The sequence below is a fragment of the Artibeus jamaicensis genome, unplaced genomic scaffold (genome assembly GCF_021234435.1).
Source record: "Artibeus jamaicensis isolate MK-2021 breed Jamaican fruit bat unplaced genomic scaffold, CSHL_Jam_final contig_475, whole genome shotgun sequence".
Lineage (NCBI taxonomy): Eukaryota > Metazoa > Chordata > Mammalia > Chiroptera > Phyllostomidae > Artibeus > Artibeus jamaicensis.
Window position 1 is genome coordinate 4350804 of NW_026521852.1, and position 26658 is coordinate 4377461.

The following is a 26658-nucleotide window of genomic DNA, read 5'->3' on the forward strand; positions in this document are numbered from 1 at the left end:
TAGATGTGTGGATTTATTTCTGGATTCTCAATTTTATTCCATTGATCAATGTGTCCATGTTTATTCCAGTACCACACTGTCTTAATTAGTTTTGTAGGAAGTTTTGAAATCGTGAAGTATGAGTCTCCCAACTTTGTAATTCTTTTTCAAGATTGTGTTGGCTATTCTGGATCTTTTGTATTTCTATATGTACTTTAAGATCACCTCATTGTCTGCATGAAAGGCAGCTGGCATTTTGATAGGAATTGCACGCAATCTTCAGATCAATTTGGGTAGTATTGCCATTTCAACAATATTGTTTTAATTTATTGCTTTGGAATATCTTTCCATTTATTTAAAACTTCTTTAATTTCTCTCATTGGTGTCTCATAGTTTTTAATATACAAATGTTGCCTGCCTTTTGTTAGATTCATTCCTAAGTATTTTATTCTTTTTGACCTATTTGTAAGTAGAAGCATTTCCTTAATTTTATTTTTTGATTGTTCATTGTAATTCTATAAATACAATTGATTTTTGTATATAAACCTTGTATCAATACACAACCTTGCTGAAATTCTTTATTAGCTTAAACAAGTTTGTGTGTGTGAATTTCATTCATATATATTATAAATAATTATGTGTGTGTGTATGTGTGTGATATATATATATATGATTTTAGCCCTGGCTGATGTCACTGTGAATTGAGTGCTGGCCTGAGAACCAGAGGGTTGCCAGTTTGATTCCCAGTCAGGGCACATGCCTGGGTTGTGGGCCAGGTTCCCAGTAGGGGACGCATGAGAGGCAACCATGCATTGATGTTTCTCTCCCTCTCTTCCCTCTGTGTAAAAATAAAATCTTTTAAAAAATTGTATCTGAATAGTGACAATATTACTTTCTAATATGGATGTTTTATTTTTTTCTTGCCTAGTATCCCTGGATAGATCCTCCAATATAATGCGAAGTACTAGTGGTGCAAGAAGGCACCATGTCTTGTTCCTGACTCATTGGTTATTTATCACTATGTTGTTTAATTTTTACATGTTTCTGTTTTCAAATTTTCTCCTGTTATTGATTTATAATTTTATTGATTGGAAACTATACTTTGTATGATTCCAATTCTTTTAAATTTATTGAAACTGATTTGTACTCTAACACATGGTGTATTATAGAGAATATTTCATGTGCTCCTGAGAAGAATATGTATATTGCTGTTGTTGTGTGGAGTGTTCTATAGATATCTGTGTCTGGTTGCTTTATTTCAAGTTTCTATTTCCTTGTTGAACTTCTGCCTAGTTGTTCTACCTGTTATCGAAAGTGCAGTATTGAAATCTCTAACTATCATTGTTGAATTGTCAATATCTCTACCAATTCTGTCAACTTTTGCTTTATGTATTTTGAGACTTTATATACATATGTTTATAATATGTATTCCTGATTGACTTTCTTATCATTATAAAATATCCTTCTTTATCTCTAGTAACAATTATTGTCTTAAAATCTATTTTGTCTGATATTAGTGTAACCACTCCAGCCATTTTTAAGTTACAATTTGCATGGTGTATTTCTTTTTTCTCTAAAGATCTGATTTATTTATTTGTTTTTACAGAGAGAGGAAAGGAGGGAGAAAGAGATGTAGAGAAATATTGATATGCAAGAGATAAATCAATCAGTTGCCTCTCCCAAGCCCCCAAATCCAGGCATGTGCCCTGACTGGGAATCAAACTGGCAACCTTGCAGTTTGCAGGCCAGAGCTCAATCCACTGAGCCACACCAGCCAGGGCTGCATGGTATATTTCTTTCTATTCTTTTAATTTCAACCTCTGTGTCTTGGAATCTAGAATATATCTCTTTTAGACAGTTTATAGTTGGGTCATGTCATTTTTTATCCCTCCTCCCAATATCTGCTTTTTTACTGGATTATTTAGTTAATTTACATTTAGTGCAGGAACTAATGAGGTAGGATTTATGTCTGCCATTTTGCACAAAGGACTCTGTTGAGAGCAGGTGTGCTAGTTGATGAATTATCTTAGTATATGTTTATCTGGGAATGTTTTAATTTCTTCTTCATTTTGAAGGATAGTTTGCTGGATATAGAATTCTTGGCTGCCAGTCTTTTTCTTTTAGCACTTAGAATGTCTGTTATTCCCACTGCTTCCTGAACCACATTGTTTCTGATGAGAAACTAGCTGTTAATGTTATTGAGGATCTTTTGTATGCAGAGTCATTTTTCTCTTGTTACTTTCAAAATTCCTTGTCTTTTGACAGTTTTTCTTCTATGTGTCGGTGTGGATCTCACTGAGTTTATCCTAAGAGTTCAGTGAGCTTCTTGGATGTGCATACTAATGTTTTTCATCATTTTTGGCAATTATTTCTTTAAAGATTCTTTCTGCCTTTTTAACCTCTCTTCTCTTTTTGAGGCTTCAGTTATGCTTGTGTTGGTTCACATGATGATTTTTACAGGTATCTGAGATTCAATTCATTTTCTTCATTCTTTTTAATTTCATTAAAAAGGAATCCTTCAGGATGAATAATCTTAGTTGAACTTTCTTCATGTTACCTAATTCATTTGCCTGTTGAAATCTGTTGTTGAGTCCATTTAATGAATTTTTCGTAACAGTAATTTTACTTTGCAAGTCCAGAATTTTATGTCTTTTATAATTTCTCTTTATTTATTTTTTCTCTTTGGTAAGATATCATTCCATACTTTTATTCTTCAGATATAATCCCTTTTACTTCTTTGAGCATAGTTATAATAGTTAATTTGAAATCTTTGTCAGCTTTCTCAGATAATGTTTCGGTTGGATGTATTATTCTCTACATAGGACACACTTTTCAGATTCTTTGCATATTTCATAATTTTCTGTTGAATGCTGGACATTTTAATGATATGATATGACAACTCTATCAATCAGATTCTCACTCCCGTGGGATTTCTTTAATGATTTTCCTGGACTAATTCTGTCAAGTCTGTATTATTTGTCATATGAACTCTTTTCTCAGGTAGCTTAGTAGCCAGCTAATGACTGAACAGAGTTCTCAAATATTTTGAATGAATAAATCTTCCTTTTGCTGAATTACTCAATGTGCATACTGGAATAGTTTCAATAATTTGCCAGGCACTTTACACTCTTGTTGGGTTTTACTTCATGTTTGGGCAAAGCCTCAAGGTCAGCCAACAGTGAGACATTAGGGCCTTCTCAGGTCTTTCCTGGGCGTGCAAACAGCATATGTGTGTGTGGCCTTATAGATTGCCAGGACTCTGTCAGATCTTTTCAAATCTCCCCATGGACATCTTATTCTAGAGTTTTTCCTTTATTTTCTTCATCAGCTTCTTGTTAGCCCTACTCTTAACAACACCTCTGGCAGCTTCAATGTTAAGCAACTACCACTGATTGTTTTTGATAAATGCCTGTAGATAGGGCCAGTCCCAGAAATTGAGTTCTGATTCAGGTCAACTAAAGACAGTCTCAGAATGGCACTTTACTGTCAGACAAGTCAAATAGTGATAATTCTCTGAGATTGGGGCTTTTGTGGGAGCTCCAAACCCATTATTCCCCTTTTAGTAGGTACTAGTTTGTTGATTTTCATAGGTGAAGCTGTTGGTTTTTAACAATACTTTGAATCTGGATAAAAGGGAATCAGATTAAGGAAAGTTAAAAACCCCCAAAGCTCATTGTTGTTACTGATACGCAACCACTTTTCTTCACAAAACACTGCTCAAATTATTGAAAGCTTTCGTTTAATTTCAAGGATCTGAAAATGGATATTTTTTAGAGTTTTTCTATGTTTTTCATTGCCTTCATTGGAGGAGTTGATTTTTTCAGAGGTTCTTTTTTTTGCCTTTTAATTTTTTTATTTTAAAATTATTTTTATTTTTAATTATAGTTGATATACATTATTATATTAATTTCAGGTGCACACCCAGTGGTTAGACATTACATAACTTAATACATGGCCATCCTGGTAAATCTCACACCCATCTGACACCATACACAGTTATTAGAATATTATTGACTATATTCTCTATGCTGTACTTTACATCCTCATGACTACTCTGAAACGACAAATCTGTACTTCTCAATACCTTCACCTTTTTCACCATCCCCCCAACACCCCTCACATCTGGCAAACATCAAAATGTTTCCTGTATCTATGATTCTGTTTCTGTTTTACTTGTTCACTTTTTTAGATTCAATTGTTGATACATATGTGTTTATTGCCATTTTATTGTTCATACTTTTTATCTTCTTAAAGAAGATCCTTTAACATTTCATATATATTGGTTTGGCGGTGATGAATTCACTTAGCTTTTTCTTGTCTGGGTAGTTCTTTATCTGTCCTTCTATTCTAGATATTAGCTCTGCTGGGTAGAGTGATCTTGGTCCATGCTTTTTATCACTTTGAATATTTCTTGCCAATCTCTTCTGGCCTACAAAGTTTCTTTTGAGAAATTGGCTGGCAATCTTATTGGTGCTTCCTTATAGGCAAGTAACTGCTTTTCTTTTCTTGCTTTTAAGATTCTCTGTCTTTACCTTTAGTTATGATGTGTCTTGGTGTGGGTCTCCTTGGGTTCATCTTGTTTGAGACTCTGCACTTCCTGGACTTTTATATTTTATTTCTTTTACCAAGTCAAGAAAGTTTTCTGTTATTTCTTTCAAATAGGTTTTCAATTTCTTGGTTGCTTTCTTCTCCTTTTGGCACCCCCATGACATGAATGTTAAGTTATCATAGAGGCTTTTTACACTATCCTCATTTTATTTTTATTTATTTATTTATTTATTTATTTATTTATTTATTTATTTATTTATTAAACATATTTTATTGATTATGCTACTACAGTTGTTTCATTTCCCTCCTTTATTCCCCTCCACCCCACACACTCCCTCCTACTCACATTCCCACCTTTAGTTCATGTTCATGTGTCACAAGTTCTTTAGTTTTTACATTTCCCATACTATTCCTAACCTCCCCCTGTCTATTTTCTACCTATCATTTATGCTACTTATGCTATGTACCTTTTCCCCCTCTCTCCCTCTCCCACTTTCCCACTGATAACCCTCCATGTGATCTCCATTTCTGTAATTCTGCTCCTGTTCTAGTTGTTTGCTTAGTTTTTATTTTTGTTTTAGGTGTGGTTGTTAATAACTGTGAGTTTGTTGTTATTTTACTGTTCATATTTTTATCTTCTTTTCTTAAATAAGTCCCTTTAACATTTCATATAATAAGGGCTTGGTGATGATGAACTCCTTGAACTTGACCTTATCTGAGAAGCATTTTACCTGCCCTTCCATTCTAAATGAAAGCTTTGCTGGATAGAGCTATGTTGAATGTAGGTCCTTGCCTCTCATGACTTTGATTTCTTTTTTTTTTAATATTTTTTTTATTTTATTGATTATGCCTTTACATTTGTTCTATTCCCCCCTCCGTTCCCTTCCACCCTGCACACCCCTCCCCCACCATTCCCCCCCTTTAGTTCATGAACACGTGTCTCAAGTTCTTTAGATTCTATATTTCCCCTACTATTCTTACTCTCCCCCTATCTACTTTCTATCTACTGTCTATGCTACTTATTTTCTGTACCTTCTCCCCCTTCTCCTTCTCCCATTCCCCTGTTGCTAACCCTCCATGTGATCTTCATTTCTATGGTTCTGCTCCTGATCTAGCTGTCCTCTTAATTTGCTTTTGTTTTAGGTGTGATTGTTGATAACTGTGTGTTTGCTGTCCTTTCACTGTTCATCTTTTTTATCTTTCTTTTTTTTAGGTAAGTCCCTTTAACATTTCATATAATAAGGGCTTGGTGATGATGAACTCCTTGAATTTGATCTTATCTGAGAAGCACTTTATCTGTCCTTCCATTCTAAATGAAAGTTTTGCTGGATAGAGCAATGTTGGTTGTAGGTCTTTGGTTTTCATGACTTGGAATACCTCTTTCCAGCCCCTTCTTGCCTGCAAGGTCTCTTTTGAGAAATCCACTGACAGTCTGATGAGAACTCCTTTGTAGGTGACTGTCCCCTTATCTCTTGCTGCTTCTAGGATTCTCTCCTTCATTTTAATCTTGGCTAATGTAATGATGATGTACCTTGGTGTGTTCCTTCTTGGGTCCAGCTTCTTTAGGACTCTCTGAGCTTCCTGGATTTCCTGGAAGTCTATTTCCTTTGCCAGATTGGGGAAGTTCTCTTTTACTATTTGTTCAAATAAGGTTTCCACTCGTAACTGTTCCTCTTCCCCTTCTGGTACCCCTATAATTCAGATGTTGAAGCATTTAAAGATGTCCTGAAGGTTCCTAAGCCTCTCCTCATTTTTTAAAATTCTTGTTTCTTCATATTTTACTGTTTGGTCATTTTTTCCTTCCTTCTGGTCTGCTCCCTTGATTTGAGTCCCAGTTTCCTTTCCATTACTATTGTTTTCCTATGCATTACCATTCATTTCAATTAGTTTATCTTTCATTTGTTCCTCTAATTTGTGACTAAAATCAACCAGTTCTGTGAGCACCCTGATCACCAGTGTTTTGAACTGTGCATCTGAAAGTTTGGCTATTTCTTCATCACTTAGATTTATTGGCTCTGGGGCTCTGAGTTGTTCTTGAGCCATATTTTGATCTGTTTGTGCCTGTTCCTTATGAGGAGAGGCACCTTCTGGGCCTGCGTGATCTGTCTCAATGCTTGCCTCTTCACTGGTTTATGTGCATGCAAATGTGTGACCGACTGCAGACAGTCAACCACTCCTCTTCCCTGGGTTCAGCAGCCCATAGCTAGCTCGTGCCTGGAATCCGCGTCCTCTGCTGCCTGTGCACTGCCAGGGTCGGGGGATCTTTTTTGCTCGACCCACTTCTCTGCTGGCTTCACCCCTCTCACCGGTTTAACTGAGCAGTTTGCTATTTTTGGACTCCGTATTCGATTTTCTGTGTGGTTTGATTCCGTTTATTATTGTTAAAACTTTGTTGTTTTTAGATTTGGTTGTGCGAGGACACAAAGTGTTCCCACGTATGCCTCCATCTTGGTGGAAGTCCGCCTCTCATGACTTTGAATACTTCTTTCCAGCCTCTTCTTGCCTGCAGGATTTCTTTTGATAAGTCAACTGATAGTCTTAAGGGAACTCCTTTGTAGTAACTGTCTCTTAGTTTCTTGCTGCTTTTAAGATTCTCTCCTTATCTTTCATCTTGGGTAATGTAATTATGCTGTGCCTTGGTGTGTTCCTCCTTGGGTCCAACTTCTTTGGGACTCTCTGAGCTTCCTGGACTTCCTGGAAATCTATTTCCTTTGCCAGGTTGGGGAAGTTCTCCTTCTTACTTGTTCAGATAAGTTTTCAATTTGTTGCTCTTCCTCTTCTCTTTCTGGTACCCCTATGAGTTGGATGCTGGAATGTTAAAAGATATCCTGGAGGTTCCTAAGCTTCTCCTCATTTTTTTGAATTCTTGTTTCTTCATTTTGTTCTGGTTGAATGTTTCTTTCTTCTTCTGGTCCACATCATTGATTTGAGTTTCAGTTTCCTTCCCATAACTGTTGGTTCCCTGTGCATTTTCCTCTATTTCACTTAGCATAACCTTCATTTTTCATCTAATTTGTGACCATATTCAACCAATTTTGTGAGCACCCCAGTTACCAGTGTTTTGAAGTCTGCATCTGATAGATATCCCACTTAGTTGTATTTTTTCTGGAGCTTTGATTTGTTCTTTCATTTGGGCCATTTTTTTTTTTTGTCTTGGCATACCTGTTATGCAGTAAGGGGCGGAGCCTTAGGTGTTCACCAGGGTGGGGCAACACACGTGGCTGCACTGTGACACTGTATGTGGGGGAGGAGTCCAAGAGGGAATAATGCTCTCTGCCAGTTTTTAGTCAATTCCCCACTACCCATAATGAAGTCAGGCCCTTGTGCTAATTTCCAGGTGGGTGGGCTTGTGTATGTTCTAGGACCCTGTGCATCTCTCCAATGAACTCTTCTGTGAAGCTGGGAGTTTCTCCCACTGCTGCCTCAACCCCCACACACATTTTCAATCAGAGGTTTTGAGGCTTTATTTCCCCACACTGGAACCCTATGTTATGTGGTCTTTCTTGCTCCCCAGTTGTTCCCCCCAGTTTATCTGCATGTGAATGTCGGACTGCTCATTTTGAAATCCACTGCCTCAGTGGTCTGCCAGCCACCGGCCACTTTGCAGTGAGTCTGCTCCACCCACCTGCCCATCTCCACCCCTTCTACTAGTCTGGATGAATGTTTCTTTAACTCCTTGGTTGTTGAACTTCCATACAGTTCAATTTTCTATCAGTTCTGGTTGTTTTTTGCCTTTAAATTTGTTGTTGTCCTTCTTTTGGTTGTGGGAGGAGGCACAGTGTGTCTACCTATGCCTCTATCTTGACCAGAAGTCCCAAATTTTATTTATTTATTTTTAGAGAGAGAAGAAGGGAGGGAGAGAAGAAGATAAACATCAATGTGTGGTTGCCTCTCACCTGCCCCCTACTGGGGACCTGACCTGCAACCCAGGAATGTGCCCTGAGTGGGAATTGAGCAAGTAACCTTTTGGTTCACAGGCTGGCACTCAGTCCACTGAGACACACCAGCCAGGGCTATACTATCCTCATTTTTATTGACTCCTTTTTTTATTCTTACTGTTCTGACTGGGTGTTTTTTGCTTCCTTATATTCAAAAGCACTGATTTGATCCTCAGCTTCATCCACTCTACTGTTGACTTTATTTCAAATAGTTTATCCTTCATTTCTGATTGTTTCTTTTTTATGCTATTGAGGCTCTCACTAAGTGCATTAAGCATTTATATAACCAGTATCTTGTACTCTTCATCTAGTAGATTGCTTGTTTCCATTTTGTTTAATTCTTTCCTGGAGTTTTGTTCTGTTCTTCCATTTGGGCTATGTTTCTTTGTGTTCTTGTTTTGGTAGCCTCCCTGTGTTTGTTTCTATGTATTAGATAGAGCTACTATGTCTGTCAGGCTTGGTAGTGTGTTCTAATGTAGTAGGTGTCCTATAGGGTCCAGTGGCACAGCCTGCTCTATCACTCAGGCTGGGTACTTGAGGTGCGCCCACCATGTGGACTGTGTACACTTTCCTATTGTAGTTGAGCCTTGATTGCTATTGACAGGCCAATGGGAGGGATTTACCCAGGCTCAGTAGCTGCAAGGACTGGCTGTGACCACTGACCATCAACCTCTGACCACCATGAAGAATCAGTTGTGCAGGGATCCCCTCCACAGACTAGAACTTACTTCAGCAGGGCTCTGGTGCCCACCGAGTCTGTCCCTTGAGTATGTCACTTGTTTGGGAGGTGGTTGGTTGGTGGTGCTTCTATGTGGTCTGAAGCTGCCCACTGGCTCTGAGTCCTCTCAGGAGATGCAGGCTAAGGTCAGCCACCATCTGTGTTCTACCCAGGGCCACTTGGCATAAGCTACAAAGTTATTTTCAGATGGCTGCTACTTGTTGGGCTTGGAGGTGCCCAGGCAAGGCCAAGATATGAACCAAGGCTGGCTGCTACTGTGCCAGGCCTAGGGCCACTTAGTGAGAAATATGGGGCTCGCTGAGGCCAGATGCTTCTTGTTTAAAAGAATTTAGGAAAATCTGAAGCATGAGCCAAGACAAACCACTGGTACCCTGACTGGTGTGGTTCAGTTGGTTGGGCATTATCCCACAAGGCAAAAATATCCCACGATTCAATTCCTGGTCTTGGTACATGCCTAGGTTGCAGGTTTAGTTCCTGGTTGGGGTGTGAGCAAGAAGAAGCGGATCAATGTTTCTCATGCACATTGATGTTTCTCTCCCTCTTTTTCTCCCTTTCTTCCCCTCTGTCTAAAATTAAGTGCCTGAAGCCCTGGCTGGCATAGCTCAGTGGATTGAGCACGGGCCTGCAAACCACACAACTGCGGTTCGATTCCCAGTCAGGGCACATGCCTGGGTTGCAGGCCAGTTCCCTGCAGGTCAGTTCCCAGCAGGGGATGCATGAAAGGCAACCACACATTGATGTTTCTCTCCTCCTCTCCTTCCTTTCCTCTCTCAAAGATAAATAAAATCTTAAAAATAATAATAATAAAATTAAGTACATGAAATTGTAAAAAACAAAAAAGACAAGCCATTCATATGGAAAAGTCACCAGAAACAGCTTGGTTGGGTGGAGTAGGGCCTCAGGAAATCACCAGTGCAGGGCAAAAGTGTGAGCCAGGTTGATGGAATCTCAGATGTGGCACCCACCTGTTGGCTCTGTGGGAAGAGGGCTCAGCAAAGGAGCAATTGCTTCTGCCAGTCCCGTCTGGGAGAAAGCTGTCACTCTAGCTTTTGCCCTGACTCCAAATAATTCAGTTCCTCCCTGTATGTCTCTGGTGCCTTTCAAGCTGTGCTTCCACCCTGGAGGTCAGAGGGAGTCCAAGTAAATCTGTGTGGGCCCTTTCAGAGGAACTACTTGATGCTCCAGAAGTTTCCTTCTTCCTCAGCCTCACTCTCTGCTGGTTTTTACAGCCAGAAGTTATGAGGGCCTCTCTTCTTGGCACTGGAATCTTGGGCTGGGGGGCCTGGTGTGGGGCTGGGATGCCTCGCTCCTCAGAGGGGACCTCTGCAGCAGAAATATGCCTCCACATTTTTATTCACCACGTGTGGGGGTGGATCAACCCATTCAATGTCTTTGCCCCTCCTACCAGTCTCAATTTGTTTTCTTTAATTCCATAATTGTAAGACTTCTATTCAGCTTGATTTCTGGCAGTTCTGAATGACAGTTGTTCTGTAGTTTAGTTGTAATTTTGATGTGGTTGTGGGAGGAGAAGAGTACCATGTTTACTTATGCTGCCATCTTGACCAGAAGTCAGTTTTCAGAGGTTCTCAATGCCATTCTGGAAATTAAAAAACGCTCTAGCATCTTTTCTTTTGTATTATCCTGGTATATAATTTTACATCTTTTTACTTCTTTTGGTGTCTTTGTTTTAAAGGGAGTTTCTTAAAGGTCTTATGTAGTTAAATATTACTTTTTAAATCCAATTTGACAATCTCTGTTTTTTAATGGGATCTTAAGAAGATTTAATTTTAAATTGTTTATTGATATTGTGGATTTAAAGGTACTATACTTGCCATTTTATTTTATTTTATTCATGGTTCTTTCTCTCTTCCTCTTTTGCCTTCTCTTGGATTAAGTATTGTTTCTGATTCTCTTTCATTGTGTTACTAGCTCTAGTGCTTTGGGTTTTCTATTTTGTTTTGTTTTCAGTAGTTGCTTTATGATCCTTAGTATAGCTTTTTAACTTATTGCTGTCTACTTTAAAATAACATACCACTTCACAGATAATACAAGAACCCACAGTAGTACACTTTCATTTCTCCACTTCTGATCTGTGTCCTATCACTGTCATATAATTTATTTTTACATGCTATAAATCTGACCTCATATTTCTTATTTTAGTTTTAATAGTCAATTATCTTTTAAAGATATTTTAAAATAATTTTAATGTTCTTTTATAGCAACTCACGTATTTACCAACAATCTTTAAAAAAATTTATTGATTTTTTTAGAGAGGAATATTGATTTGTTGTTCCACCCATTTATGCATTTTTGGTTGCTCTTTGTATGTGCCCTGACTGGGTATCAAACATGCGACCTTGTTGTATGGGGACAATTCTGTAATCAACTGAGCCACCTGGCCAGGGCCTGAGTATTTTACTACATAAAACCATTTGTAAAATGTGTATACCCATGTAGTGTGTTGGCCAAAAAGTTGTTGGTTTGTTTTTTTTCCATAAAATGGCTCTAGTAGTGCTAAGTTGTCTTTAGCTTCATTCAAAAACAATTTTTAATGTATTTTTACAAAGATTTTATTTATTTATCTTTAGAGGGGAAGAGAAGGAGAGAGGGAGAGAAATATCAATGTATGATTGCCTCTTGTGCAACCCCTGCTGGGAACTGGCCTGCAACCCAGGCATGTGCCCTGAGTAGGAATTGAACCACAATCATCTGGTTTGCAGGCCCGCATTCAATCCACTGAGCTGTACCAGCCAGGGCTCAAAACAATTTTTTAAAATTGTGTCCCTGGCTGGTGTAGCTCAGTGGATTGAACATGGGCCTGCAAACCAGATGATCATGGTTTGATTCCCAGTTAGGGCACATGCCTAGGTTGCAGGCCAGTTCCCAGCAGGGGACCCATGAGAGGCAACCATACTTTGATATTTCTCTCCTTCTCTCCTTCCCTTCCCCTCTAAAGATAAATAAATTTTTTAATCTTAAAAAAATAAATAAATTGTATTGTGACAACATCAGAGTGCATTTAAAAAAACTTATCAAAATTGGTGATCTTTGTGTGGCCATTTTAATATCAAACATGGAAGAAAATAAGCAACATTTGCAATACATTATGCTTTATTATTTCAAGAAAGATAAAAGTGCAACTGAAATGCAAAAAAAAAAAAAGATTTGTACAGTGTATAGGGGAGGTGCTGTGATGGATGGAATGTGTCAAAGTGTTTGTGAGGTTTTGTGCCACAGATTTCTTGCTGGATGATGCTCCATGGTTGGGTAGACCAGTTGAAGTTGATAGTGATCAAATCAAGTCATTAACTGAGAACAAGCAACATTATATCATGCGGGAGATGGCCAACATACTCAAAATATCTAAATCAATAAAGTCATTGGTAAAAATGAAAAATGTGTCTTTTATTTTATGAAAAAACCACACAGACTTTTTGGCCAAATATATATATATCTTTAGAAATAATTTTTATATATACATGTAAATATACATATAGAAATTATTTCAAAATATACCCCAAATATTTAATAGTGGACATTTGTATTGGGGGAAGTGTATGATACCATGTGGATGAATCCACAGATGTAGAATGAAATCAGTTGTAGGATGAAAACTTTTCACTGAATACCTTTTTGCATTTTTAGTTTTTATGTTTATGAATATATTAACTAATCTAAAGTTAATTGCTTAAAATTATTTATAAAACACACTGGAACAATTCATGAGCCTATTGTGTTCCCAGCTACTGTGGCACTGCTGCTGCTCTCTAACACCAGCGCCACCTCCAGCTCAGGTGTTCCAGCCCAAGGAGAAGGGAGGTAAGTGAAGAGGTCTCTACACCAAGGCTCCTACAAAGCATAGTGCCCACAAAACTGAGGGTGACAAAGCACCAAGAAATCAACTGGCTACCAAAGCTGTTTAAAACTGCATTCTTTATTGGAAGAGTGAAGAAACCTCATCATTACAGGCCTGGTACCATGACACTTTGTGAAATTAGACGTTATCCCAGCAAATTTCTGATTTACAAACTTCCCTTCCAAGATCCAGTGTGAGAAATTGCTCAGGACTTTAAACAGATCTATGCTTCCAGGGTGCAGCTATTGGTGCTTCTCACTTGCTTCTCAGGAGGCAAGTGAGGCCTGTCTGGTTGGCCTTTTTGAAGACACCAACCTGTGTGCTATCCATGTCAATCATGTAACAATTATGCCAAAAGACATCCAGCTAGCATGCCACACATATGGAGAACATGCTTAAGCATACAGTATGATGGGGTCTTGGCTGGTGTGGATTGAGTATTAGCCTGTGAACTGAAAAGTTGCCAGTTCAATTCCTGGTCAGGACACATGCCTGAGCTGTAGACCAGGTCCCCAGTTGGGGGCATGCACGGTACTTCTCACACATTGATGTTTCTCTCCCTCCCTTCCCCTCTCTCTAAAAAATAAATTAAAAATCTTTAAAAGAATACACTATGATGGAAAGTATTTCATTCTTTAAAAAAATTGTCTTCTTTCTGTTATTGGTAGTTCTGAATTTTAGATTTTTTTTCATTGAAGGCAAAGGGTACCCAAGTGTATGATTGCAAATGGAAAATAGAGGATGCAAATCATATATTGGCAGTTTTTCCATTTTCATTTGTGTGTGAAATTTTTTTAAAATATAAATTCAGGGACATACAGCATTAATGCTAGTCAGTGTGTTTCAGTGAACAATTTTCAGCAGTTCAACTTTATAGCAATATAAATAAACCTGCAAATTCTGGACAATGCCAGCATTTGGATTTTTTAAAGACAAGTAAATTTCGCCCTGGCTGGTGTAGCTCAGGGGACTGACCACTGGCCTGCGAACCAAAGGGTCACTGGTTCAATTCCCAGTCAGAGCACATACCTGGGTTGTGGGCCAGATACCCAGTTGGGGGCATATGAGGGGCAACCACACATTGATGTCTCTCTCTCTCTCTCCTTCCCTTCCCCTCTCTCTAGAAAATAAATAAATCTTAAAAAAAACCCAAAGTCAGTATCTTAGTAGTGACACTATATTTAAAAAAAATTAAAAACAAGTAAATTTCTTACTGATGGCAACTAAATGGTGTTTGTAGCACCTGCACCACACAGCATGTTCCACCCACTCACTGTGCTTTTCTGCGTTGTCCATGTTTGTGATGTTGTCACTCCTCTGTGCCCCTTCTGTAAGTTTGCTAGTAAAATACATGAAACTATTTTTTAAAGAACTATGCATGAGCCAAATAATAAAATATAATGGGGAATTAGAATATATTTAGAACTGAATGACAGTAAAACCCATACATTTCAAAACTTGTAAGAAGTGCCTAAAACAGTGTCAAGAGGAACATTATTCATTTTAAATGCATTTGTGGCAGAAAATAGATTGAGGTTAAATTGGCAAGAATCCCCTTCTAAAAATTAAAAATATAATAATAGTGCAAATTTAAGGAAACATTTTAATTGTATCTATTCCTGACTATATAATGAAGTTAACTTGAACAAATCTACTGTTTCAGTTAAAGTACTGAATAAAATATTATTTTTAAAAGCTTTTATGTGTATTGCTGGGCTGGCATAAAAGAAATCTCTAAATTCCTATTTTGAATTGCAAGCAGAATTATGGAAGTCCAATGCTCCAGCGTTCACTCTGAGGTTTTCTGGCCAACCCTGAGGCCTTGGGCATTTTGATCACTACATGGACCACAGGTCCTTCTAAGTACAGAATGTAATGGGAGATGGCTACTGATAATAGAACCCAAAGGATGGCACCCCAGTGTAAAAATAAACATAAATCCTGTTGTAAAAAAACCCCAGGTGACAAGGAAACATACCTGGCTTGACCTTAGTATTGGAGAAAATGAGGAGAAAAATTTCCCTGGATAATTTACAATAGTAAGCCATGTGTGATAGCCAGCGTCTATGTTGGTTCCAGTGATCTCTGCCTCCTGGCGGTCACACTCTTGTATATAGTCAACATCTACATTGGGTAGGACTTACGTACATAGCTAAAAGGGTATTGTAGAAGTGACTATGTGTGAGTTCTGAGGTTAGGTCACATGGGATATTGAGATTTCTGAGTTTCTCTCTCTTGGAACACTCTTGCTAAAAAAAATCAGCTGCCATGTCGTGAAGCTGATTGTCATTAAGAAAACTGTAAAATGGAGAAGCAAGGAACTAAGGCCACTTCCTAGCAATAAGACTGGTTTGCAAGGCCTGTGAGTGAGCCACCTGAAAAGTGTGTCCTTCAGTTCCAGTGAAGTCAAGCCTTTAGGTAACTGCTGTCCCTGAAGGCTAAAAGGCCTAAGTATAACCTCAGGTGAGACCCTGGGCTACAACCACCCAGCTAAGCTACTCCCAGATTATAAAGACCAGGTAAAGACAATAAGTGGTTATTGTTTTAAGCAGCTAAATTATGTAATTTGGTATGCAGTAAACTAATATACCAGTCCCCAAAAAGGTTTTTGGTTTGAATTTCTGTTGCCTGTATGGTCTGGAAATTCAAGTAAAAATTTGACAAGAGGCAGAAATAAATACATATTTTCTTAAGCAGTGTTCATTTTCAACCCAGGCTTCAAAGAGTTACTGAAGATAAATTTGAAAAATATAATAGTTCACATTAAAAGTCACAAAACATGTACATGCACAAAACACTATGAGTGAGAGCCAGAGGAAAAATAGACAGCAGAAACAGAAATGCAAAGACTCCATATATTGAATTTTTATCAGTCATAAAATCTAAAATGATTATGTTTAGTATGCTTCCAGAAATAAAAGCAGGAAAAGAAAGTATGAGTAGGCAATAAGAAACTATATTGGACAACCAAGCAGATTTTCAAAAAGTAGAAGAACTAGAAATAAAAAATTAGGATAAATAGTCAAGGGACTGATTAAATAGCAGGTTAGACAACTAAAAAGAGAACCAATGTACTGAAAAAAATGAAAAGCATTCACCTTTTCTGGAACACTGTCCATAGATTGAAAGATGGAAAAATAGGAAAGATTAAGAGACATGGAGGACTGACTGAAGAACTGTAACACGTATCTCAGTGGAGTTCCAGAAGAAGAAAATGGTGAGATGCATGGAGACATACTTAAAGCTTAAAAATGATTGGGAATTTTTCAGGGTTGCTGAGAGATATTAATCCTCAGTTCTAGAAATCCCAACAAAATTCTGGAAAAATAGACAAAAAGATTCAAGTGAAACATATAAAAACTTAACCACAAATTAGAAAAGCATTACAATCTTAAAAAGCAGGGAATTTCAAAGAAAGTATAATAAAGATAATAGTAAAAGTAGGACTTCTGCTAAGATGGAGGCTTAGGTGGAAGCACTGCACCTTCTTGCACAACTAAGTTTAAAAACAACAAAGTTTTAGCAACAAAAACGCAGACAAACCACAGAAAATTGAACTACACGGAAGTCTGACAATAACGAACCCTTCAGCCAAACTGGTAAGAGGGGCAGAGCCAGCAGAGCAAGGTCAGACAGGAAAGATCCACCAGACCTAACCGGGCACACAACCCAGGTGTGCCAGCAGCCGTGGAAGATCCCAGGTGTGGAGAAACAGGCAGACCCACTGAGGGCACAAGGCAGTGGTCTCACTGAGGGCTGACTGCAGTCGCACATTCGCGCACAGATAAACCGGTGAAGGAGCTAGCAGAGCAGGCCCCAGTGGCGGGAAGCAGTAGAGGGAACTGCCATTGCCCCTCTCTGACACCGCCCTCACATACAGCATCACAAATCTGCAACCTGGGTGGCCCCACCCTGGTGAACAACTAAGGCTCTGTTCCTCATACCTAACAGGCACGAACAGATCAAAACATGGCTCAAGAACAATTCAGAGCCCCAGAGCCAATAAATCTAAGTGATGAAGAAATAGCCAGACTTTCAGATGCACAGTTCAGAATACTGGTGATCAGGATGCTCACAGAACTGGTTGATTTAAGTCAAAAATTAGAGGAACATATGGAAGCTAAACTAATTGAAATGAAGGGAAATACACAGGAAACCAATAGTAATGGAAAAGAAACTGGGACTCAAATCAAGGGAGTGGACCAGAAGGAGGGAAAAAAATGACCAAACAGAAAAGGATGAAGAAACAAGAATTCAAAAAAATGAGGAGAGGCTTAGGAACCTCCAGGACATCTTTAAACATTCTAACATCCAAATTATAGGGGTATCAGAAGGGGGAGAGGAACAGCCATGAGTGGAACACTTATTTGAACAAATAATAAAGGAGAACTTCCCCAATCTGGCAAAGGAAATAGACTGCCAGGAAACCCAGGAAGCTCAGAGAGTCCCAAAGAAGTTGGACCCAAGAAGGGACACACCAAGGTACATCATCATTACATTAGCCAAGATTAAAATGAAGGAGAGAATCCTAGAAGCAGCAAGAGATAAGGGAACAGTCACCTACAAAGGAGTTCCCATCAGACTGTCAGCGGATTTCTCAAAAGAGACCTTATAGGCAAGAAGGGGCTGGAAAGAAGTATTCCAAGTCAGGAAATCCAAACACCTACATCCGAGATTGATCTATCCAGCAAAGCTTTCATTTAGAATGGAAAGGCAGACAAAGTGCTTCTCAGATAAGATCAAATTCAAGGAGTCCATCATTACCAAGCCCCTATTATATGAAATGTTAAAGGGACTTATCTAAGAAAAAGAAGATTAAAAAAAAATGAACAGTGAAAGGACAGCAAACTCAGTTACTAAGAACCACACCTAAAACAAAAACAAACTAAAAGGACAGCTAGATCAGGAGCAGAACCATAGAAATGAAGATCATATGGAGGGTTAGCAACAGGGGAGTGGGAGAAGGAGAAGTGGGGAGAAGGTACAGAAAATAAGTAGCATAGATGGTAGGTAGACAATAGATGGGGGGAGGGCAAGAATAGTATGGGAAATATAGAATCTAAAGAACTTGAACACATGGTCATAAACTCAAGGGGGGAATAGTGGGGGAGGGGGTGCGCAGGGTGAAGGGGAATGAAGGGGGGAAATAGAACAACTGTAATGGCATAATTAATAAAATGTATTTTAAAAATAAAGATAATAGTAAAAGTAAAAACAGAAATTAATAAAAAAAGAAAAGAAATGACACCTTAGAGCAATCCGTAAAAACAAAGCAGGTAGCTCTGGCTGGCGTAGCTCAGTGGACTGAGCACAAGCCTTCAAACCAAAGGGTGGCTGGTTCAATTCCCAGTCAGGGCACATGCCTGGATTGAAGGCCAGGTCCCCAGTAGGGGCCGTGCCAGAGGCAACTACACATTGATGTTTCTCTCTCTCTCTTTCTCCCTCCCTCCCCCACTGTCTATAAAGATAAATTTAAAAAATTTTTTAAACCGAAGCAGGTGATTAAATAGACAAACTTATAACAAAATCACTAATATATAAATATTTAATAAATATTAAATTTACACATGAATAATATCAAGAATGAAAAGGGGACATAATTTATTTTACTAGGAGTCTTTAGGATATATTTGGCTTCATGTGACAGAAGACTTGATTAGCAGTTGTTTTAGCAATAAGACATTTAATTAAAAAATAGAATGGACTTTGGGAAAACAAAAATGCTTCCTCCATAAGCTTGTCACTAATCATTTTTTATACAAACTTTTTTTGAAGTAAAACATTCACACACAAAAGTAAATAAATCAAGTGCACTTCTCAATGTGCTTCCACAAAGTGAACACATTCAAGTTAAGCAGCATCCAGATTAAGATACAGAACGTTTCCATAAAACAGAACTTGTGGCAGTAATAATGTAAAGCTTAATCCTCAGTAATGCTTGTAGCTCTAGTGGGCTGACTTGTATTTTATCAGCAGTTTTCTGCCCACCATTTCCTTAAGGAACCACATACTGAAATGTTTTCTCCTAGAGTTTAAATTCTTACCTCAGCCAAACCTGCCATTAAATCCACTAACTCTACCAGTTCTGCCAAGATTTTCAAGGGGTCAACACCTCTTGAAACACTGTACTCTGAGACCAGTGCCATTGTTAAAGGTTCAGGCTGCAGCAGTAGTGTATACCCTGAGGCCTCCTGGTGACTCAGTCGAGGGGCGTATTGTATTGCGAAAGACTGCATCTTTGCTTAAGGACCAACATGTGCACCTTTGCTTTGTAGTAGTGCAAATATTGTAACATAAACTGTAGTCATCTGCCAAGGTCAAAATATGAAGTGGCTTAAGACTTAAAGCCTCTTACAGAAGTTAGAAGCTAACGACACAACTGCAAAAACCCACCTGGCTTAATACAACCTCTTCAATTGCTGAAATCAAAACATGCTACATATACACCAAAGTGTGAAACTCAAAGCTACATACACTACCTCTCCCAAAGCCTCTCTGTGCATATATTTTGTCTTCCAGAATTTAATTCCTTATTTATTTACTAGTATTCAGAATGCAGTGTTGGGGTCTTTCAGGTTTATACCTGTAAACTGTAGGCCTCTTTTAAAAACTGAATGTATTAGGGTGACATTGTTTAATAAAATTATATAGGTTTCAGGAGTAAAATTCTATAATACATCATCTCTGTATTGTATTGTGTATTCAAAACCCAAGTCAGGTCTCTTTCCATCACCATTTATTCCCCCTTCACCTCCTTCTACCTCCCTCCACCACCCCTTTCCCTCTGGTAATCACCACACTGTTGTCTGTGTCTAAGACTTTTTTTTGTTTAATCCTTTTGTTACAGAACAGACCCAAGGGGGGTGTACAATATACTATTATCAAAAGAACCCCCCACTAAGTTCGCTATGCAAACTTTTCCTCCAGAGGAAAGACATCTCTCAATGCCAGAATTTTGTGAAAAGGAAATATTTATTTAAAGCTATACAAACTTAGAGTAGTGACCTAATATCTTCATTAAAATATTAAAGTCCTTTAGTATACCCACAGATGCACAGAGTCCTTCCTTCACCCTTTGCCCTAATCTAAGGTACTGTACCTCAGGAAAAGAAGTAGAAGTCCATGATATGGGCTCCCAGCACCATCAGCTGTGTTGCCACCAGGATCTCCAGTTAATCCAAAGCCATGTAGCACCTTCTCATGGCCCACCAACAAGAGTCCTTTCACCCCTTTTCTTCCAGGCAAAGTCCCTCCTGCTTCCTAAGCCATGCAGCAAAAGGGAGCACCCCAAAGCCACATGGTCCCCACTCTGCCAACCAAAGCCAGGTGGTTCTCTCTTCATATGGCTGCCAAGTCTGGATTTAAATCCCGATGCCCATCTTCCTCTGCACCCCTATTTCCAACTTCTCCTACAATCAGTTACACTTGCCAGCATTCCTGTATTCTTCCAGGTTTACTGGGTTGCCATCGTGGGTCTGGGCAGGCATGGCCCCATGTCATGGAACCAATCTTCTCCAAGCCTTCATGCAGGTGCTGTAACCAGGGGGAGCTGCCCCCTAGTTACATCTTGGGTGGAAGTCACTTCCATCCATCCCCCTGGATCAAAGCATGGCCACAGTTATTTAACAGATCCATGCAACCAGTTAAAGGTTATAGATATGTTAAGTGACCATGTTAGAGGTTAGCTGCAAAGCTGTTGCTATACGAAATAGCTCTGCATGTTCCTGTTCCATGTGTCCCTTCCCCCAACTCACATGTGTAGGGAGGAGGGGGGAGGACATCCTACATATCTTTTTAATATTTCCTGGACACCTTGAGTCCTGGACCCCATTCCAAATCCCTATTTGGGCCCCCCCATCTTGGCTGTACCCTGTTACACTTTGACTTTTCTCACCCAGTCCCCCAACACCCCTATCCTCTAACAGCTGTCTGTTCTCAATATGTATGAGTCTATTTCTATTTTGTTTGTTATTTTATTAGATACTGCAAATAAGTGATATCATATGGTAATTCTCTTTGACTGGCTTATATCACTTAGTATAATATTCTCCAGGTCCATCCATGCCATCCCAAAAGTGTTCCTTCTTTTTTATGGTCAAGTAATATTCCATAGTGTAAATGTACCACAGCTTTTTCTTTTTTTTTTTAACATTGTTAATTAAGCAACTGAATTCTTTACTGAGGTGTCTCTAAGAAGCACTAAATGGAAAATACTCGCTAATTCTAATCCAAAATTCTGAAATTATTTTTCTAAGCTTCTTTCCTGCCCTTTCATTTATAAGATGCTGAAACTGCATCTCTTCTCTGATTTTTTTAAATTTTATTTATTTTTTATATATATAATTAATTTTATTTAGTTATTTTTCAAGTACAGTTTTTTGTCTATTTTTCCCATTCCAGCCTCCCCTGCCCCTTGCTCCCCACCTCCCTCCCATTTCCACAGCTTTTTTAATGTACTCACCTGATGGGCACTTGGGCTGTTTCCAAATCTTAGCTATTGTAAATAATGCTGCAATAAACATAGGGGTGTGCGTATTTTTTCAAATTAGTGTTTCAGATTTCTTTCTTTTTTTTAATAACATGTTTTATTAATTATGCCATTACAGTTGTTCTATTTCTCCCCTTATTCCCCTCCACCCTGTACACCCACTCCCCCACCATTCTCCCCTTTAGTTTATGACCATGTGTCTCAAGTTCTTTAGATTCTATATTTCCCATACTATTCTTGCCCTCCCCTCTATCTATTTTCTACCTACCATCTATGATACTTATTTTCTGTACCTTCTCCCCCCTTCTCCTTCTCCCACTCCCCTGTTGCTAACCCTCCATATGATCTTCATTTCTATGGTTCTGCTCCTGATTTAGCTGTCCTCTTAGTTTGCTTTTGTTTTAGGTATAATTGTTGGTAACTGTGAGTTTGCTGTCCTTTCACTGTTCATCTTTTTTAATTTTCTTTTTTCTTAGATAAGTCCCTTTAACATTTCATATAATAGGGGCTTGGTAATGATGGACTCCTTGAATTTGATCTTATCTGAGAAGCACTTTATTTGCCTTTCCATTCTAAATGAAAGTTTTGCTGGATAGAGCAATCTTGGTTGTAGGTCTTTGGTTTTCATGACTTGGAATACTTCTTTCCAGCCCCTTCTTGCCTGTAATGTCTCTTTTGAGAAATCCGCTGATAGTCTGATAGGAACTCCTTTGTAGGTAACAGTCCCCTTAGCTCTTGCTGCTTCTAGGATTCTCTCCTTCATTTTAATCTTGGCTAATATAATGATGATGTGCTTTGGTGTGTTCCTTCTTGGGTCCAACTTCTTTGGGACTTTCTGAGCTTCCTGGGTTTCCTGGCAGTCTATTTCCTTTGCCAGATTGGGGAAGTTCTCCTTTGTTATTTGTTCAAATAAGTTTTCCACTGGTGGCTGTGCCTTTCCCCCTTCTGGTACCCCTATAATTCGGATGTTGGAGCATTTAAAGATGTCCTGGAGGATCCTAAGCCTCTCCTCATTTTTTTGAATTCTTGCTTCTTCACTCTTTTCTGTTTGGCCATTATTTGCTTTCTTCTGGTCCACTCCATTGATTTGAGTCCCAGTTTCCTTTTCATTGCTATTGGTTTCCTGTGCAATTCCATTCATTTCAATTAATTTCACCTTCATATGTTTCTCTATTTTGTGGCTATAATCAACCAGTTCTGTGAGCATCCTGATCACCAGTGTTTTAAACTGAGTCTGAGAGTTTTGCTATTTCTTCATCGCTTAGATTTATAGGCTCTGGGGCTTTGAGATCTTCTTGAGCCATTTTTAGTCTGTTCACACACGTTAAGTATGAGGAGTGGAGCCTTGGACTCCCAGGTCGCTGGGTTGTGACGCTGTATGTGGGGGCATGGTCAGAGTGGGGAAATGGCGGCCCCCTCCACTGTTTCTCACAGCTGGGTGAGGAGCAGTGCCTTAGGTGGTTCACCAGGGCAGGGCCACTCAGGTCGCTGGGTTATGATGCTGTGTGTGAAAGCAGGGTCAGAGCAGGGAAATGGCAGCACCCTCTGCTGCCTCTTGCCGCTGGGGCCTGCTGGGTCCCGTCTAATCGCCCACTCCCTCGCTTGTCCATCTGCGCACGAATGCGTGACCACATTCAACCTGCAGCCCTGCTCCCTCACTGTTTCCCCATGGTCGCTCGCTGGGTCGCTCACTAGGTCCAACCCTGCACCTGGGTTCCGTGTGCCTGACTTTGTCTGACTGAGTTTTCCTGTGCAACCCTGCTCCACCAGCTGCTGGTTTCGCCCCTCTTCCCAGTCAGGCTGAAGAATTTGTTGTTATCAGACTTCTGAAAAGTTCAATTTTCTGTGTTCTGGCTGTGTTTTCTGTTGCTAATATTTAGTTGTCTCTAAACTTGGTTGTGTGAGAAAGCACAGCGTCTCCACCTATGCCTCCATCTTGGCGGAAGTCCTAATAAGTACTTCTGTTGATATGGTTTTAGATTCTACATTGAAACAAACTTTAGGAAACTCCTATTTCCTGAATTTTGGTATAGGGACAAAGAAGAATATATAGAATCATCTAAAAATTATTAAAAATACTTTTCTCTTTTCCAATCTGAGAAGCCAGATTTTCTTCATATGTTTCAACCAAGACAATATATGTTACAATAGATTGTTTCAGAAGGCTCTCTGCTTCTCACGTGCTGCATCTTCCAGTGCAGTGCCAGCCTCAACTCTGAGACACAGTGGTGAAGTTCAGAGTGAATGGATTTGGCTACATCGGGTTCCTGGTCACCAAGGTTGTTACCTGGTCTACATGTTCCAGTATGATTCTACCCATGGCAAGTTCAAAGGCACTGCACAGTCAAGGCTGATAATGGGAAGCTTGTCATCGATGGAAAGTCCATCTCCATCTTCTAGGGGCAAGATCTTGCCAACATCAAATTGTGTAATACTGATGATAAATATGTTGTGGAGTATACTGGTATCTTAACTACCTTTGAGAAGACTGGAGCTCACTTGCAAGGTAGAGCCAAGAGGGTCATCATTTCTGCCCTCGTGTTTGTGATGAGTGTCAATCATGAGAAGGATAACAACTCCCTCAAGATTGTCAGCAATGTCTCCTGCACAAACAACTGCTTGGACCCCTGACCAAGCTCATCCATGACAAATTTAGAATCATGGAGGGACTCATGACCACTGTTCATGGCATCACTTATACCCCCAAAACCATGGATGGCCCCTCAGGGAAGCTCTGGCATGATGGCCAAGGGGCTGCCCAGAACACCATCTCTGCTTCTACTGGTGCTGCCAAGGCTGTAGGCAAAGTCACCCCTGAGCTGTATGGAAAGCTAAATAGCATGGCCTTCTGTGTCCCCAACCTCAATGTGTCAGCTACAGGTCTGGCCTGCTGCCTTGTACTTGATGCCAAATACAATGACATCAAGGTCATACCCCTGCAGTTTGCTTAGTTGGTGGGGGCATTGTCTCATGCATCAAAAGGTTGTGGGTTTGGTCCCTAGTCAGGGTGTATACAGAAGGCAACCAACCAATGTTTCTGTCTCACATTGATGTTTCTATCTCTCCCTCTCTCTCTCTGAAATCAATAAAATATACCCTTGGGTGAGGATTTAAAAAAAAGAAAGTGGTGAAGCAGCATTGGAGGGTCCCCTCATGGCCACCCTAGGCTATACTGAGGACCAGGTTATCTCCTGTTACTTTAACAGTAACATCCACTCCTCTACCTTCAATGCTGAGGCTGGCATCACCTTCAACATTCTATCAAGCTCATTTTCTGGTGTGACTATAAATTTGGTTACAGCAGCAGGTTGGTGGGTGATAAAACTTATGGTCCACATGGTCACCAACTAGTAAGAATTCCCTTGACCACCAGTTCCAGCAAAAGGAAGAGAGGCCACCAACTGCTAGGGAGTCCTTCCCCCAAATTGATCCGCCAACACACTGAGAATCTCCTGAGCTCCACAATTTTCATGCCAGACCCCCTGAAGAAAGAGATGGGCATAGGGAGCCCTACTTTGTCATGCACCATTAATAAAGCTCACTGTACCCAGCCAAAAAAAAATGTATAGGCTATTGTCTATTAATACAGACATTAAACAGAGAAGCAAAACAGTGTTTTATATACAACCAAAAGAATGTTCCTGGATGGAGAAAACAGGAAAGAATTCTAAGATGTGTAAGGGCTCAATCAGTCAAAAACCTACTTGCCCTTTTTAAGAGAAATTATTTTAAGATTTACTGCTGCCATTCAAAATATGAATTATGATGTAAAAAATAATATAAGTAGAGCAATTTCAAAACGGAGTCAGAGCTGCCATCCATAGGAACTGCCTTGATCACCTAACTCTTCAAACCTTTGGAATGTTAAAACTGGGAAAGAATACATTTGGACTGGTTCTAAAGTAGCATTGTATTCAAAACAACTGTTTGAAAAGTTAGCAAGAAAGCAAATGACTATTGAACTGAAAATTAAAGACATTCTTTAAAATTGGCATCACTATGTTAGATGATCAGTACCCATAGAAATGTCTTCCTTCTATTCATGTGATTGTTCTCCTCCGCATTCTCATGAATAGTCCTTGACTTCACCTCCTAATCAGAACGCTATTTGGATTTCTGCCTAAATAGCTATGCTTTTAGATATCAAATAAATGCTTGTTGTCTCTCAGTTTGGCTTTTTATTTTCTGGTGTCAGAAGTGGGGTCTAAAGTGACCTTATCTTATTCCTGGCTGGTGTATTGAGTGTGGGCCTGCAAACCAGAGGATCATGGTTCGATTCCCAGTCAGGGCACATGCCTGGGTTGCAGGCCAGTTCCCAGCATGGGACACATGAGAGGCAACCATACATTGATATTTCTCTCCCTCTCTCCCTCCCTTCCCCTCTAAAGATAAATAAATAAAATCTTAAAAATAATAAATAAAGTGACCTTATCTTTGTGTACTGGTGTTCAGTGAAACTGGTATGGTACCTACAGAGACTCTTCTGTGCTCACTACTTCCATGAACCACCACCTTCCTGACTTGAAGTCTTCTTGGGTTTAGATCACACTTAGACCACACTCCTTTTGAAATTGGTGCCTTTATTTGAGATCAGTAGAGATCTTTCCTGGGAGCAGGGTAGGGAGGCAATTGCTGTGGAGACGATTGTCTCAGTGGCAGCATGTGGTTTCTGCCACAGGAGTTGCTACAGCATGAGAAATTTTCCCCTCAGGAATAAGCCTCCTTTATTTGTGGAAGATTTCCTGGGAGCTAAGCAAGAAGGAGAAACTTTTTCTCTCAGAAGGAGATATTCTTTACTTATAGAAGGTTTCCTGGGAGGTAAGCAACTCAGAGCTTGCTACTGAATGAGAAAAAATTTATTTATTTTCTCAGGAGGGGCTGTTTGGACTCATTAGAAATGTCCCAGGGGTTGAGCAGCTCTCCACGATTTTTCCCTGGTGAGTGAGTACTCATTTTTTTGTTTGCTTTTCCCCCTTTCCTTGTCTCCTTCTGTATACCATTGTCATCAGATATAGATTTCACAGGGGAAGACACAGGCACAAATCCTATAAACCTATTGTCCATGCCGGGCCCCCTTAACTAGACAAGCTTGAGTTTAGACAAACTTTGC

At 39.5% G+C, this 26658-nt stretch overlaps 1 pseudogene; it reads left to right on the top strand.

Moving 5' to 3' along the window:
• The window catches only part of LOC128627836 (glyceraldehyde-3-phosphate dehydrogenase-like), a 43049-nt pseudogene extending 17932 nt beyond the window's left edge, over positions 1-25117 (top strand).
• Positions 25118-26658: the final 1541 nt, after the last annotated feature.